Below are 15,880 nucleotides of genomic sequence, written 5' to 3' on the forward strand. Positions count from 1 at the left end.
GGCTGCAACCTCCCGCCCTTAGGAAATCCCAGAATCGAAAATATTTTTCTTGCATTCCTGACACATTTCTTTCCTTGTCTTTGAATCATAAGACTAACAGTATCTGATCCTTCACACAATTCCAAACTTTTCTTTTTATTCCACAGAAACATAATTCTCTCCTTTAGAGCTAAATATCCTTACTTCAGTTGTGCACAATACTGGAGCAGCCGTCTCCGTTTGTTCCACAGGGTCAACCCCCTCTGGGAAGCCCAAAATTCGCGGTACTCAGTGAAAGGAGGAGGGCGTCTCAGACTATCCCTCCGGACACCTCTGGTTATATATATCTATCTATATATACCTGAGTTATGTATCCTACCCATCTTCGATCACATGACCACGCCTGATAACTAACAATGACCAGGAATTCAGGATATTTTGACTATAAAGAGAGTCACAATCACTGGTCAATCCGGGGTGTCCGTCCCTTATGAGGTACGGTTCGAGCACTGGGCCCCCAACGGGACTGCACCTCTATATGATTCCACCCATGAATCACCCCACTAGGGGACAAACCTCAGATCCTCTTTGCAGCAACAAGCACAGGAAAACCACACCAACGGTCAGTCTGAACAGTATAACTGCCAACTTACCGTGGCTGTGGGGGGTGATCAGTCCCAATTTTCCAACACCTGTGTCCGCTCCGAGGGTCCTTTGTCTTGTCCTCCAGGGGCAGAGGCGTCCCTATTCAGGGGCCCCACGTTGGGCGCCACTGTCGGGGTAGCTATTTTGGGAGGGCTAAATTAACCCTTCACGGTTGAGCCAGTGATTTCCAAATTATTCCAGTGTTGCTAGCAACTCAAATGACCACACGGAGACAGGGGTCTCTGTGCGGGAGGAGCGAGGCAGATCACTAAGCCCCTTTATTTTAGTCACATCTTTTAGAATCTTTTGCTTAATTATGCAAGGTTCTCAAGTACCAATAGCATCATTTCACTTTATAAGCCAATAATATTGCAAGAAAACCGGAAACTACATATATGTCCGTACCTAGATAGCGTAGAAAGTAGTATAATGGCATATTCTTCAGAGTTTAACATTCCCACCTCCCTTATCTTTGCACCTGATGAGAACAATCTGGTTTCATGACAGCCCATGCCAATTATAAAAATTTATCTTACAGCAACAAAAACGGAGAAACGAAACCTCCAGACAATGGATAAAACGAAACTTCAACTCTGATTTTAGTATTAACTAGAGTTGAGCGACTTTTGGTTTTTTATGGTCGAGTTTCGTTTCGTGAAAACCGACTTTTCCAAAAGTCGGATCGAGCAAGATCGGCCGATTATAGGGAAAAGTCGGGGTCGTCACGAAACACGAAACCCAATGTAAGTCAATGGGGAATAAAAGTCGGCAGTGAGAGGAGGACAGGAAACACACCAACAGTGCTCATTTGAATGCCAAAAGCATCAATTCTTCTTACTTAAGCTGGTCAACCTTAATAAGTTATGCACTGAAAAAAGGGGGTTATTTGGCTAAAGTTGTGGGGGGGGTAGGGCTGGCTCCAGGTTTTCATGTGCCCTGGGTGAAAGAGCGCCCCTTTAACACATAATACCACAACTCATCATGCTCCGATACGGCAGAGAAATAGCAGTATAGTACAATGAAAAATACTTCACTTTTTACATCTCATGACGAGGCCCATCTATTTCTCCATACAGAATCATTGGTCCCATATAATGTTTGAAACAGTATATGATGAGCTCCACATAATGCTACAGTATATGTTGGTCCCCATGGATGAAGCTCCACTGTCTTATGGGCCCAAATAACGCTCCAAACATAATGGGCCCCATTTCTAATGCTCTAGTGTATAATGGGCCCTGTAAATGCTGCTCCAGTGTCTGATGTCCACCTTTGGAATGTTCCAGTGTATGGTGGGCCCCATCTATCATTCTCCAGAGTATAGTGCTCCCCAAAAATTGCTGTCCCAACATTGAAAACAATCAAATAAGTCTCCTCGCTAGGGAATCCCTGTACTAGTCTGGACTCCTCGTCGTCCCCATCTTCCATCTCACTGCACAGTATTTCAACCTTGCAAGTGCTGTGATCCTGAGCAAGCAGGGGGGGCCCACTCGTTGGCGACGGCACTGGCACAGGGCCCCTGATAGTACGGTGGTGTGTCTGATGGCGGGTGGGCCGAACCTGCACTTTCATCTGCAGCTTCCTCTTTGTCACTGTGTAAGATGGAACTGTATATGGGAAGGGTAACCTGAGTTTCATCAGGGTCAGATTCAGGCCGGGTAGCGTGCGAGGGGAATGTAGTGGTCTGGGTCAATGTACCAGCAGATTCATCGAGCAGTGGCTGGGCATCAGTGCACTTGTGTCGCCCCCAGGAGTACGGTCGCCACAGTGGCATTACCTTCCTCCTAGGGAGTGTGATGTCATGCTTGGGAGCAACGAAGGATCTCTCTAGCAGGTTAACTGATTGGGCGGCGTTATTCCCACGAGTCATGACCCTCCAAACAGCGTTCATGAAGGCAAAGTGTTTGTTTTACGTGGGCAGTATGGTTGCAAAGCTGAACCTTAAAGGAATGTCCAGAAGGGCACCACCAGGAGTGGAGCCTACGGCGTAATTTGACTCAACACGGGCAACCTCAACCATGCCAGCTACAGAACAGATGCACACATTGCAAGCTTAATTCTGTTAACGAACGAGACTCCGTCATGCCCCGCGGTCCGAGTCCGGCTTACTAGAGGGACACGTGAGGCTCTGGCACATGAGATTGGCCAATAACTGGTGTGTCATGCCCTTACATGTCCGTGGCTGCATGTGCGCTACACTGAAAAGGCCAGCGTTTGTCGCTTACAGGTGCAGATAACCCTCTAAACAATGTTAGTGATTGGGATCACTAATTACAATTATTACTCGCGAACGATGATTTCCCAGTAAGTGCAGGTCAACCGCAGTTCCGGAATTAGGCCTAACCGTCATTCCTGAAAAAAATGAAAAACTTACGTGTGCAAACCACAGGTGCTGTAGCTTGCTTAACAGCTCGCCAGCCGTTCTCACGCCCAGTATGGGTTACACGTGATTGCACAAAGGTGAGAAAGGGTACCGTATCCCCGGATAACATGTATGGATAGCGTACACATTCAAAAGACATGTCTATACATCAGGAGGCAGGCTCAGACGGTGTAAGGCCCAGTATGGCTTGCAAGTGATTGCACAAAGGTGAGAAAGGGTACCGTATCCCCGAATAACATGTATGGATAGCGTACACATTCAAAAGATATGTCTATACATCAGGAGGCAGGCTCAGATGGTGTTAGGCCCAGTATGGCTTGCAAGTGATTGCACAAAGGTGAGAAAGGGTACCGTATCCCCGGATAACATGTATGGATAGCGTACACATTCAAAAGATATGTCTATACATCAGGAGGCAGGCTCAGACAGTGTTAGGCCCAGTATGGCTTGCAAGTGATTGCACAAAGGTGAGAAAGGGTACCGTATCCCCGGATAACATGTATGGATAGCGTACACATTCAAAAGATATGTCTATACATCAGGAGGCAAGCTCAGACGGTGTAAGGCCCAGTATGGCTTGCAAGTGATTGCACAAAGGTGAGAAAGGGTACCGTATCCCCGGATAACATGTATGGATAGCGTACACATTCAAAAGATATGTCTATACATCAGGAGGCAGGCTCAGACGGTGTAAGGCCCAGTATGGCTTGCAAGTGATTGCACAAAGGTGAGAAAGGGTACCGTATCCCCGGATAACATGTATGGATAGCGTACACATTCAAAAGATATGTCTATACATCAGGAGGCAGGCTCAGACGGTGTCAGGCACAGTATGGATTTGATGGCCCAGGCTACACAGCGGAGGAGCAGGGAGAGGTAAAGATTGCAAATGCTGGGGCCCTGCCCAAGCAAGGGGGGCCCACTCGTGGGCGTCGGTACTGGCACTGGGCCCCTCATAGTACGGCGGTGTGTCTGACGGCGGGTGTGCACCACCACCGTCAGAGACACTTGATTGCACTATGAGGGACCCTGTGCCAGTGCCCGTGCCCAAGAGTCGGCCTACCCACCTGTCCAGGGCAACGGCACTCGCACGGTGTCGTGCGCTAGGTGGTGACCCCGGCCATGGGGGGGGAGGCAGCACAGTTAGGGAGTTTTAGAAAGTGGCATATGTTGATGTTGGACATTCAGCTGATGCAAAAGGCGAAATAGGTCAAGTCCCAGGAAGAGGTGGACCAAAGCAAGCCATTTTTCTGTCACCCTATGTGTCATCAGGGGAAGGTGGGACAAAATCCTTGGAAACCCATGCATGGTTCATTTTAATGAAGGTTAGATCATCCACATTTTGGGTTGACAGACGGGTCCTTTTTTCTGTCAGGATTGATCCAGCTGCACTGAAGACTCTTTCCGATAGCACACTTGCAGCTGGGCAAGCGAGCTCCTGTAAGGCATATTGGGCCAATTCAGGCCAGGTGTCCAGTTTAGCAGCCCAATAGTCAAAGGGGAATGACCTGTGTGGGAGAACATCGATATGGGAGGAAAAGTAGTTTGTAACCATAGTTGACAACTGCTGTCTCCTGTCACTTTCCATCGATGCTGTATTACCGGTTGTGTGAGCGGTACTTGAAAAATCAGTCCACAACATTGTCATGAAACCCCTGTCTCCAACACCACTTCTGCTGTGTGCACCATGAACACCTCTGCCAAGCTGCCCCCGGCCCGTACGGCTCGTGTGAGAACCATCACCGCTGCTGTGTGCTGGGAATGCCTCAAGCAACCGATTTACCAGAGTTGCTTGTTTATTAGCCAATATTAGGTCAAGGTTCTCCTGTGGCATGATGTTTTGTAATTTGCCTTTATAGCGTGGATCCAGGATGCTGGCCAACCAGTAGTCGTCATCGTTCATCATTTTGGCAATGCGGGGGTCCCTTTTTAGGATCCGCAAGGCATAATCTGACATGTGGGCCAATGTTCCCGGTGTCAATGATGCACTGCGAGTGCTGGTTGGAGGAGCACTTTCTGGCAAATCCACATCCCTCCACGCACAAACCCTGTACCAGACCTTGCCACGCCAACATTTTCACTTGCCCCACAAGATGCATCCTCCTCCCCTAAGTAATCATCCCCATCATCATCCTCCTCCTCCTCTTCTTCCTCCAACTCGTCCAGGAGAGGTCCCTGAGCAGACAATGGCTGAATGTCATCAAGGATTCCCTCCACCTCTTCCTCCTCGTCAACATTGCCTGCAGACGCCTGCTCCTTAAGGTGCGTCAAAGTTTGCATGAGCAGACGCATAAGTGGGATGCTCATGCTTAGGATGGCGTCGTCTGCGCTTACCAGCCGTGTGCTTTCCTCAAAACACTGAAGGACTTTACAGAGGTCTTTCAGCTTCGACCACTGCACACCTGTCAACTCCATGTCTGCTCTCAAAGTGCCTGGCCGTGTATCCTTCCACAAATGCATTATGGCCTGCCTCTGCTCGCACAGCCGCTCCACCATGTGCAAGGTGGAGTTCCACCTTGTTGCAATGTCGATAATGAGGCGGTGGTTGGGAAGGTGGAGCAATCGCTGCAGCTTCTGCATACGAACGGAGTGTACAGGCGACCGGCGGATGTGCGCGCAGTCTTCGCACCTTATGGAGCAGGGCTGTTAACTCCGGATAATTTTTGAGGAAGCACTGCACCACCAGGTTCAAGGTGTGAGCCAAGCAAGGTATGTGGCTGAGTTTTGAAAGGGCTATGGCTGCCACAAAATTACGGCCGTTATCACTAACTACCTTGCCTGCCTCAAGATGTACACTGCCCAGCCATGACTCAGTTTGTCGCTTCAAGTACTCGGCCAGCACCTCGGCGGTGTGTCTGTCGCCCAAACACATCATCTGCAACACAGCCTGCTGACGCTTTCCACTAGCTGCTCGATAGGGGGACACCTCGTGTGCAACAGTGGCAGCTGCAGATGGAGTGCTCGTACGACTGCGCTCTGTGGACGAGCTTTCGCTTCTGGAGGAGGAGGAGGGTGGAACGCCTACAGCCAACTGTTTCCTATACCGTGGGCTAGGCAGCACTGTCCCACCACCGCTGTCCCCTGTGGACCCTGCATCCACCACATTAACCCAGTGCGCAGTGATGGACACGTAACGGCCCTGGCCATGCCGACTGGACCATGCATCAGTTTGGAGGTGCACCTTTCCACTCACTGACTGCTTGAGTGCATGGACAATGCGGTCTTTCACATGATGGTGGAGGGCTGGGATGGCTTTGTGAGAGAAGAAGTGGCGACTGGGTAGGTCATAGCGTGGTACTGCATAGGCCAAGAGTTCGCGGAAAGCTGCGCTTTCCACCAACCGATAGGGCATCATCTCAAACGAGATTAGTTTGGCAATGTGGGCGTTCAAACCCAGTGTACGCGGATGAGAGACTGAGTACTTTCTTGACCTACTCATAGTGTCTGGGAGGGTGAGCTGGACTTGAGAGCTGCATATGGTGGAAGTAGCGGTGGACAGGGCGGACTGAGAGAGGGTTGATGATGGTGATGGAGTTGGTGTTCTTTCTGATGGCCTAGATTCAGTATTTCGTTGATATAACAGTGGGATTCCCTGACTGCTGTGGCCTTGCAACGAAACCTCAACATTTGCTGCTGTGCTATCCGGTGGGCTTACAGTGGGGGAAACAATGTAGCGTTGCTGACTACCTTCTTTGTGATCAGTTGCACATGTGGCACTTGAGGTTTGGTGTTGTGTCCACGCTTGCAAGTGCATGCTGGTTAAATGTCTAAGCATGCAACTGGTATTCAAATTTTTCAGATTTTTCCCTCGGCTAAAGGTCTTTGCACACTTCTTACAGATAACCTTGGCCTGATCATGAGGATTTTGTTCAAAAAAGTGCCACACTGCACTCTTCCTACTTTGGCAGACATTTTGTGGCCTAGCACGCTGTGATGTTTTGACCATCTGGACAAGCTGTCCAGCAACTCTTTTGATTTTTGGAACCTGTCTTTGGAGTGCTCCAGGCCTGCCAGATAACAGCTGTTGCGATGTTGATGTCTGCTGTGGATGCTCCTCATCTGAGCTATTGGAAGCAGCACCCTCTTCCCCCAATGGATGCCAATCTGGGTCAACAACTGGGTCATCCATCACCTCCTCTTCAATGTCATGTGCACCTTCCTCTGTGTAACCGTGTATGGTGGTATAGTGTGCGGGAAGGGGCACCTGAGTCTCATCAGGGTCAGAATCTGGCTCTGTACACTGCGAGGACAATGTAGTGCTCTGAGTGAATGTACCAGCAGAATCATCTATCAGCGGCTGTGCATCAGTGCACTCCATGTCAGATTCATCTTGGCCTGGGTAATTCACCATTTCACTTGATAATCCAGGCATGGTATGTGAAAACAGCTCCATGGAGTAATCAGTAGTATGGCCTGCGTCATCCTTCAATCTTGGTTGTGGTGAAGGACACAAGGAAAGGTGTGGTTCATGAACATGAGCCTCCAATGACGACTCAGTGCTTTTACTTTTTACAACTTCAGAAGAGGAGGCGATAGAGCTGGAGGCTGAGTCAGCAATGTAAGACAAAACTTTTTCCTGATGCTCTGGTGTTAAAAGCGGTTTGCCAACTCCTAGAAAACTAAGCCTTCGAAGCCTTATGGAGCCAGACGATGACGCAGGCTCAACACCTCCTGCATTCGGTCCTATTTTGCTTTTGCCACTACCATCAGATCCACTACCAACACCATCATTACCAGCTGCCAACCCCCGCCCAATTCCACGGCCTCTTCCACCAGCCTTCCTCATTTTTGGTAGAAATGTAGACAAAATCCTACAAACTATATAGTAATGTAAAACAAGGTACAAGGTGTCTATAGGACAGGGGAGATTTAGATTTTCTGCAGACACTTGTGGACACTGGACACTTGGATTGTGTGAGGCCCACTGAATATCACAGTGCTATGTCACAGGCTCGATGGCACAGGTGTGAAAAAAGTGACTACAGGATAAGGGAGATTTTGAATTTCTGGGAGATTTTGAATTTCTGCAGACACTTGTGGACACTGGACACTTGGATTGTGTGAGGCCCACTGAATATCATAGCGCTATGTCACAGGCTCGATGGCACAGGTGTGAAAAAAGTGACTACAGGATAAGGGAGATTTTGAATTTCTGGGAGATTTTGAATTTCTGCAGACACTTGTGGACACTGGACACTTGGATTGTGTGAGGCCCACTGAATATCACAGCGCTATGTAACAGGCTCGATGGCACAGGTGTGAAAAAAGTGACTACAGTATAAGGGAGATTTTGAATTTCTGGGAGATTTTGAATTTCTGCAGACACTTGTGGACACTGGACACTTGGATTGTGTGAGGTCCACTGAATATCACAGCGCTATGTCACAGGCTCGATGGCACAGGTGTGAAAAAAGTGACTATAGGATAAGGGAGATTTAGATTTTCTGCAGACACTTGTGGACACTGGACACTTGGATTGTGTGAGGCCCACTGAATATCACAGCGCTATGTCACAGGCTCGATGCAGCAGGTGTGAAAAAAGTGACTACAGGATAAGGGAGATTTTGAATTTCTGCCGACACTTGTGGACACTGGACACTTGGATTGTGTGAGGCCCACTGAATATCACAGTGCTATGTCACAGGCTCGATGGCACAGGTGTGAAAAAAGTGACTACAGGATAAGGGAGATTTTGAATTTCTGCAGACACTTGTGGACACTGGACACTTGGATTGTGTGAGGCCCACTGAATATCACAGCGCTATGTCACAGGCTCGATGGCACAGGTGTGAAAAAAGTGACTACAGGATAAGGGAGATTTAGATTTTCTGCAGACACTTGTGGACACTGGACACTTGGATTGTGTGAGGCCCACTGAATATCAGAGCGCTATGTCACAGGCTCGATGGCACAGGTGTGAAAAAAGTGACTACAGGATAAGGGAGATTTTGAATTTCTGCAGACACTTGCGGACACTGGACACTTGGATTGTGTGAGGCCCACTGAATATCACAGTGCTATGTCACAGGCTCGATGACACAGGTGTGAAAAAAGTGACTACAGGATAAGGGAGATTTTGAATTTCTGCAGACACTTGTGGACACTGGACACTTGGATTGTGTGAGGTCCACTGAATATCACAGTGCTATGTCACAGGCTCGATGGCACAGGTGTGAAAAAAGTGACTACAGGATAAGGGAGATTTTGAATTTCTGGGAGATTTTGAATTTCTGCAGACACTTGTGGACACTGGACACTTGGATTGTGTGAGGCCCACTGAATATCACAGCGCTATGTCACAGGCTCGATGGCACAGGTGTGAAAAAAGTGACTACAGGATAAGGGAGATTTTAAATTTCTGCAGACACTTGTGGACACTGGACACTTGGATTGTGTGAGGCCCACTGAATATCACAGCGCTATGTCACAGGCTCGATGGCACAGGTGTGAAAAAAGTGACTACAGGATAAGGGAGATTTTGAATTTCTGCAGACACTTGTGGACACTGGACACTTTTGGATTGTGTGAGGCCCATTGAATATCAGAGCGCTATGTCACAGGCTCAATGCAGCAGGTGTGAAAAAAGTGACTACAGGATAAGGGAGATTTTGAATTTCTGCAGACACTTGTGGACACTGGACACTTTTGGATTGTGTGAGGCCCACTGAGTATCAGAGCGCTATGTCACAGGCTCGATGGCACAGGTGTGAAAAAAGTGAATTGTAGAATTGGGCAGAATAGGAATCTCCCTAGAGTGTAGGTCTGTAAGAACGGAACAAGTCCTCCACTTATCCTTCCACAGTGACACACAGATAGCTTCACTGTGGCTGTGATAACAGCCGTTACACGGTACTGTGTGAGGAGCGTACACCGCTGTATGGTGTGAATAAATGCACGCTCAGTACCTTAGCAGGACAAAAAAAAAATTGGGATTGCTTTTAAAAAAGCAGTTTGCAGAGCAGTGGGGAAACAGCAATGCAGCTGTCAGGAAGCCTTAGAAGGCAGCCTAACAACCAACACCGCTGATCCACCACAATATAGCCTCCCCTTGCACTGCACACACAGTGACTGGTGTGTTGCACAGGCAAAATCGCTAGCAGCAGAAGCAGTTTTTTTGTCTTCTTCCCTGCCTAACGCTCTCCCTACAGAATCAGCAACCTCTCCCTATGCTAAGATCGGCAGAAGTAAGATGGCGGTCGGCGTGCACGCCCTTTTATAACCCCTGTGACGCCCACCAAAGCAAGCCAATCACTTGCATGCCCTTCTGAAAGATGGTGGCGACCCCTGCCTATGTCATCACGTTGCCCACAGTGTCCGTGGATCCTGATTGGCTGAAAAAGAGCGCTAAACAAACTTTTGAAACGCGACTTTGGCGCGTAAGTCGCCGACCTCGTGGCCGACCTCATCCTAGGGTCGGGTTTCGTTTCATGAAACCCGACTTTGCCAAAAGTCGGCGACTTTTGAAATTGTTCGACCCGTTTCGCTCAACTCTAGGGTCAACGGATTATTGTCCGTGAAGATAGTAAACTTGGCTGAAGCCAGGTAATACTTGAATCTCTCAGTCACCGCCCAGACTACGGCAAGGAACTCCAGCTTGAAAGAACTGTAATTGTCAGGGTTCCTTTCAGTGGGACGCAACTTCCTGCTGGCGTAGGAGATCACTCTTTCCTTTCCATTCTGTACCTGCGACAGTACTGCTCCTAGCCCCACATTGCTGGCATCCGTATACAACACCAAGGGTTTGTCATAATCTGGGTAGGCCAGAACTTCGTCACCTGTGGGAGGCATCTTCAATCTGTTGAAGGATCTCTTCAACTCCTCAGTCCATTCAAATGTGGAGTTCTTCTGTTTGGCCTTCTTGGACTGCCCCACCAGGAGATTTTGCATGGGGGTGGCGATTTCAGTAAAACCTTTGATGAATCTTCTGTAGTAGCCTACCAGTCCAAGGAATTGGCGGACTTCATGGAGGTTGCAGGGCTTTGGCCAGTCCCGGATGACTGTGACCTTGTCAGGATCTGGTGCCACACCTTCTGCACTCACCACATGACCGAGGTACTGTACCTTGGGCTTCAGCAGGTGACACTTAGAAGGCTTCACCTTCAGGCCAAAATTGGACAGAGCTTCAAACACTTCAGCCAGGTGTTCCAGATGATCCTCATAGGTCTTGGAGAAAACAGTTACATCATCCAGGTACAGCAGGACTGTCTCAAAGTTCATGTGTCCCAGGCAGCACTCCATCAACCGTTGAAATGCTCCTGGGGCAGTGCAGAGCCCAAATGGCATATAGTTGAACTCACAGAGACCCATTGGAGTGGTAAATGCGGTTTTCTCCTTGTCTGCCTCTGCCACGGGAACCTGCCAATACCCACTGGTGAGATCCAAGGTGGAAAAGTAGTTAGCAGTTTTAAGTGCAGCTAATGATTCCTCAAATCTAGGTAATGGGTAGGCATCTTTATGTATAATGTTGTTATTTTTCCTATAATCAACACACATTCTCATGGTACCATCCTTTTTCTTTACAAGCACTATTGGAGCTGCCCATGGGCTACAACTGTCCCTGATGACCCCTGCTTCCTTCATCTCTTTCAACATACTCTTAGCACATTGGTACTGTGTTGGGGGTATAGGTTTGTACCTCTCCTTTATGGGTGGATGGTCTCCTGTGGGGATATGATGTTGGACCCCTTTTGCCTGCCCAAAATCTAGTGGGTGTTTGCTGAATACCCGCTCATACTCTTGTGTCACTCTGTAAACCCCATTTCTCTGGTATGAAGGTGTAGAGTCAGTCCCCACCTGCAGTTGCTGGCACCATTCTTCTAGCTGCTTGACAGGGCCATTGTCTTCCACCTGGTCGGATGAAGCCAAGGGCTCTGCTGCCTGCAATAAGTTGTTATTAACAGTGAGCAGCTTGGCAACTGTGGCGCACCGAGGTATTGTGGCTTCCTCCTCCCCACAATTCAAAAGGCGTACAGGTACTCTCCCTTTACGTACATCAACCACCCCTCTGGCTGTCAGGACAGTGGGCCTGCTATCAGAGTATATGGGCTCTACCATTGCCTGGTAATCTTTCCCTCTGAGACCTATAGCTGCCCGACACCAAATCAGCATTTCACACCTGGGGGATATTGCAATGGGGAAAGCATCACTCACTCTGACACTACCGATTTCTCCGCCAGAGAGTTCTACCTGTTGCGTTTGCATCAGGGCTCGGATCTCCTTCTGCAGGACGCATTGTTCACTGGAACCAGAAGTCTCAGCCACCTGTTGCAACAAGACAATAACCTCGCAAAGACAGTTTTCAATTACATTTGTACCAAAAGTCATCATGGGATTACATTCACGTCGGTCAATATCAACACTTATTAGATCTTGGGATTTCAACTCCACCCTCCCCACTTTAACAGTAATTTCTTTACACCCAATCTGTGGCAAAGACTGGCCATTACTAGCAACTACTGTCAGTTCATCAGTGGGGCCACGGGTGAGTTCAGAATCAGCCCAATACCTCTTGTACAGAATGTATGGTATAGTGGTCACCTGGGAGCCAGTGTCCAGCAAAGCGTTCAGGGGAATACCATCAATGACCACAGGAAGGATTGGTCTCCCTCCAACATACTTGGCTCTCCCGTTCTTTGGGCCTGGTGATCCTATTCCTGGGGGTTGGCCCTCGGTCCCAGGGGTTGCTCGTTTAAAGGACATTATCTGGCAAAATGGCCTGCCTTGCGGCAGTGGCGGCAGATGGAATGTCCTTCCTAGTCATAGCGATCGTTGGTCCTTCCTCGAAGTGGCGGGAATCTCCTCCTCCGGAGCCATGGGACATCATCTGGACTGGAAGCAACCTGGATCTTTTCCTTGGAGGACACCTGCAGGGACTGCACAGTTTTGGTGAGTGCAGCCATCCCTTTGGTCAACTCCTGGACCTGAAGTTGCAGCTCCTCAGTTGGATCTTTATCCAGAGTCTGTGCATCAGCCTCCACAGGGACAGAAGGAAAAGATGTTGCTTCCTGATGGTAGGTGTAACGGGGTCTACCGTGCTGGAGTACCTCTTTCAGTACCACCCGTGTTTCAGGAGGTCCACTCTGCTTTGGCTGGAGTCTGAATGAAGGACGCTGGCTGGAATTGCTTGGTTACATGGGCGCATATAACAGATCACTGCTTCTCCACGTATTTCCAGTATGATAACACTTTACTCACAGGACACAGAATATATCACACAGATACAGAGGGCGGGTCACTTGAAAAGCGGCAGGCCAGACATACATTACAATAGCCGCAGGTGGCCGGAGCCTGCCGATATTTACTGTGGGAATTACAAAGGTGGGGGAGGTCAGAAGGGTCCTGTGGGCTGATGCATTAGGGACATGCGTCTCACATGGAACCTATTATACATACATATAACTGCACAACATAGTCTGGGTGCTGGGGGGTTCCGTAACACGGCTCCCCTTTTCAGTGACGCGATCGGCATACACAGTCTGATCCTTAACGGATCGGTTTGGGGATGACCGAAGTTTATGGGGTTGGTACAAGTTCTGTTTGTCGACTTAGTCCATCGACATTACCGTTTTGTTTGCCGGGTCTGTAGTGGATGGTGAAGTTCAGAGGCTGTAGGGCTAAACTTCACCGCAGTAATCTGGCGTTGTCTCCAGAGACCCGATTAAGCTAGACTAGGGGATTATGGTCCGTTAGGAGGGAAAACTGTCTTCCATACAAATATGGTTTCAACTTTTTGAGTGCCCATACTATGTCCAGGCACTCCTTCTCGATGGCCGCACAGCTTACTTCACGGGGCAGTAGTTTCCGACTCAGGTAAGCTACCGGGTGTTCTTGGCCGTCCGGCCCAACTTGGCTCAGTACTGCCCCCAATCCAAACATAGAAGCGTCTGTGTGAAATAGGAAATATTTAATTGGATTAGGTGTGGCCAATACAGGGGTATTGGTGAGGGCATTCTTTAGCTGGCGGAAGGCTTCTTCACACTCTGGGGTCCAGGTTACCTGGCGGGGTTGGTTCTTACGGGTCAGATCAGTGAGGGGCTTGGCTACGCTGCTGTAATTGGGAACGAATTTCCTGTAATAACCCACTGTCCCTAGAAACACCATGACCTGGGATTTAGTGCGTGGGGTGGGCCATTTGGCTATGGCCTCAATCTTGGCTGGTTCTGGTCACTGTTTCCCACTTCCCACCCAATGCCCTAAATACTGAACCTCTGCTTTGCCCACGTGACAATTGTTTGGGTTCAGGGTGATTCCGGCCTTGTGGATCCTGTCCAATACTGTCTCTAGGTGATTTAGATGCTCTTCCCATGTCGCGCTGTAGATGGCGATGTCATCCAGGTAGGCAAAAGCATAGTCCTTGAGACCATCCAGAAGCCGGTCAGCCAGCCTCTGGAAGGTCGCCGGGGCATTCTTCATCCCGAATGGCATAACTCGAAACTGGAATAAGCCGGACGGGGTGACAAATGCCGACTTGGGAATAGCGTCAGGACTAAGGGGAATCTGCTAGTAGCCTTTGCATAGATCGATGGCAGTCAAATAATTTGCCCCCGCCAGCCGGTCTAACAACTCATCCACACGCGGCATGGGATATGCATCCGTCACAGTTTTCTCATTGAGCTTACGATATTCTACACAAAACCGTGTAGTCCCATCCTTCTTGGGCACTAACACTACGGGGGAAGCCCAGGGACTGACTCTTGAATGACCCCTAAACGCAACATCTCTTGTATCTCTTGTCGCATCCCCTTCTCGTACAGACTCAGGGACGCGGAAGGGGGGTTGTCACAGGGGGGTCTGATCCTGGATCTCAACCTTGTGTTGTGCCAGGCGAATGTACCCTGGTCTCCCTGAAAACATCCTCTGTCGCTGCCTCAACAACGCCTCCGCCTGCTGTCTCTCCCGGGGACCTAGGTCTTTACCCAAGTGTATCTGATCCCATGTTTTAGACTGAGTCCTTTCCCCTAAGACATCAGGCAAGGGAAGTCCTGCTAAGTCCTCTGCTTCAGGTGCACAGATGGCCATTACCTCTTCAGGGCGCTCTCGGTAGGGCTTCAGCATATTCACGTGGAACATGCGGATAACCCTGGGGTCATCACAGTCGGCGACATTATAGGTGGTGTTGGCTATTTTCCCCACTACCTGGTAGGGCCCCTGCCATGCAGCTTGGAACTTGTTCTGCCTAGTGGGCTCTAACACCAGGACCTTCTGTCTTATTTGCAAGGTGCGTTCTCTGGCCCTCCGATCATACCAAACACGCTGGCGCCGCTGGGCCACCTGCATGTTCCCACGTACAGCCTGGGTCAGCTCCTGTAGGCGGTCCCGGAATTCCAGCACATAGGGTACAATAGGTACCCCTTCTATGATGCCCTCCCCTTCCCAGTGTTCTAGCACTAAGTCTAGGGGTCCCCTTACACGCCTCCCGTATACCAGTTCGAACGGGGAGAACCCCATGGATTCTTGGGGCACCTCCCGATAGGCAAACAGGAGGTGTGGCAAGAATTTCTCCCAGTCCCTGTAGGTCCTGGTAAAAGTCCCAATGAGTTGTTTTTACGTCCCATTAAAGCGTTCACACAACCCATTGGTTTGCGGGTGGTACGGGGCGCTTCTAATGGACTTTACGCCGCACAGCTTTTACAGTTGGTTGGTCACCTCTGCTGTAAACTGGGTACCCTGGTCCGAGATAATCTCCCAGGGAAATCCAACCCGTGAGAAAACCTGGAGCAGGGCAGCCGCCACCGTCTCTGCCAGTATGTTAGGTAACGCAACCGCCTCTGGATACCGTGGGGCATAATCTACCACTGTCAATATATATCTTTTCCCTGACAGACTGGGTTTGGCTAACGGCCCTATCAGATCGACCGCTATTCGGCTAAATGG

This window comes from Dendrobates tinctorius, unplaced genomic scaffold (genome assembly GCF_039654945.1).
Source record: "Dendrobates tinctorius isolate UK_male_01 unplaced genomic scaffold, ASM3965494v1 ptg000055l, whole genome shotgun sequence".
In the NCBI taxonomy this organism is placed as follows: Eukaryota; Metazoa; Chordata; class Amphibia; order Anura; family Dendrobatidae; genus Dendrobates; species Dendrobates tinctorius.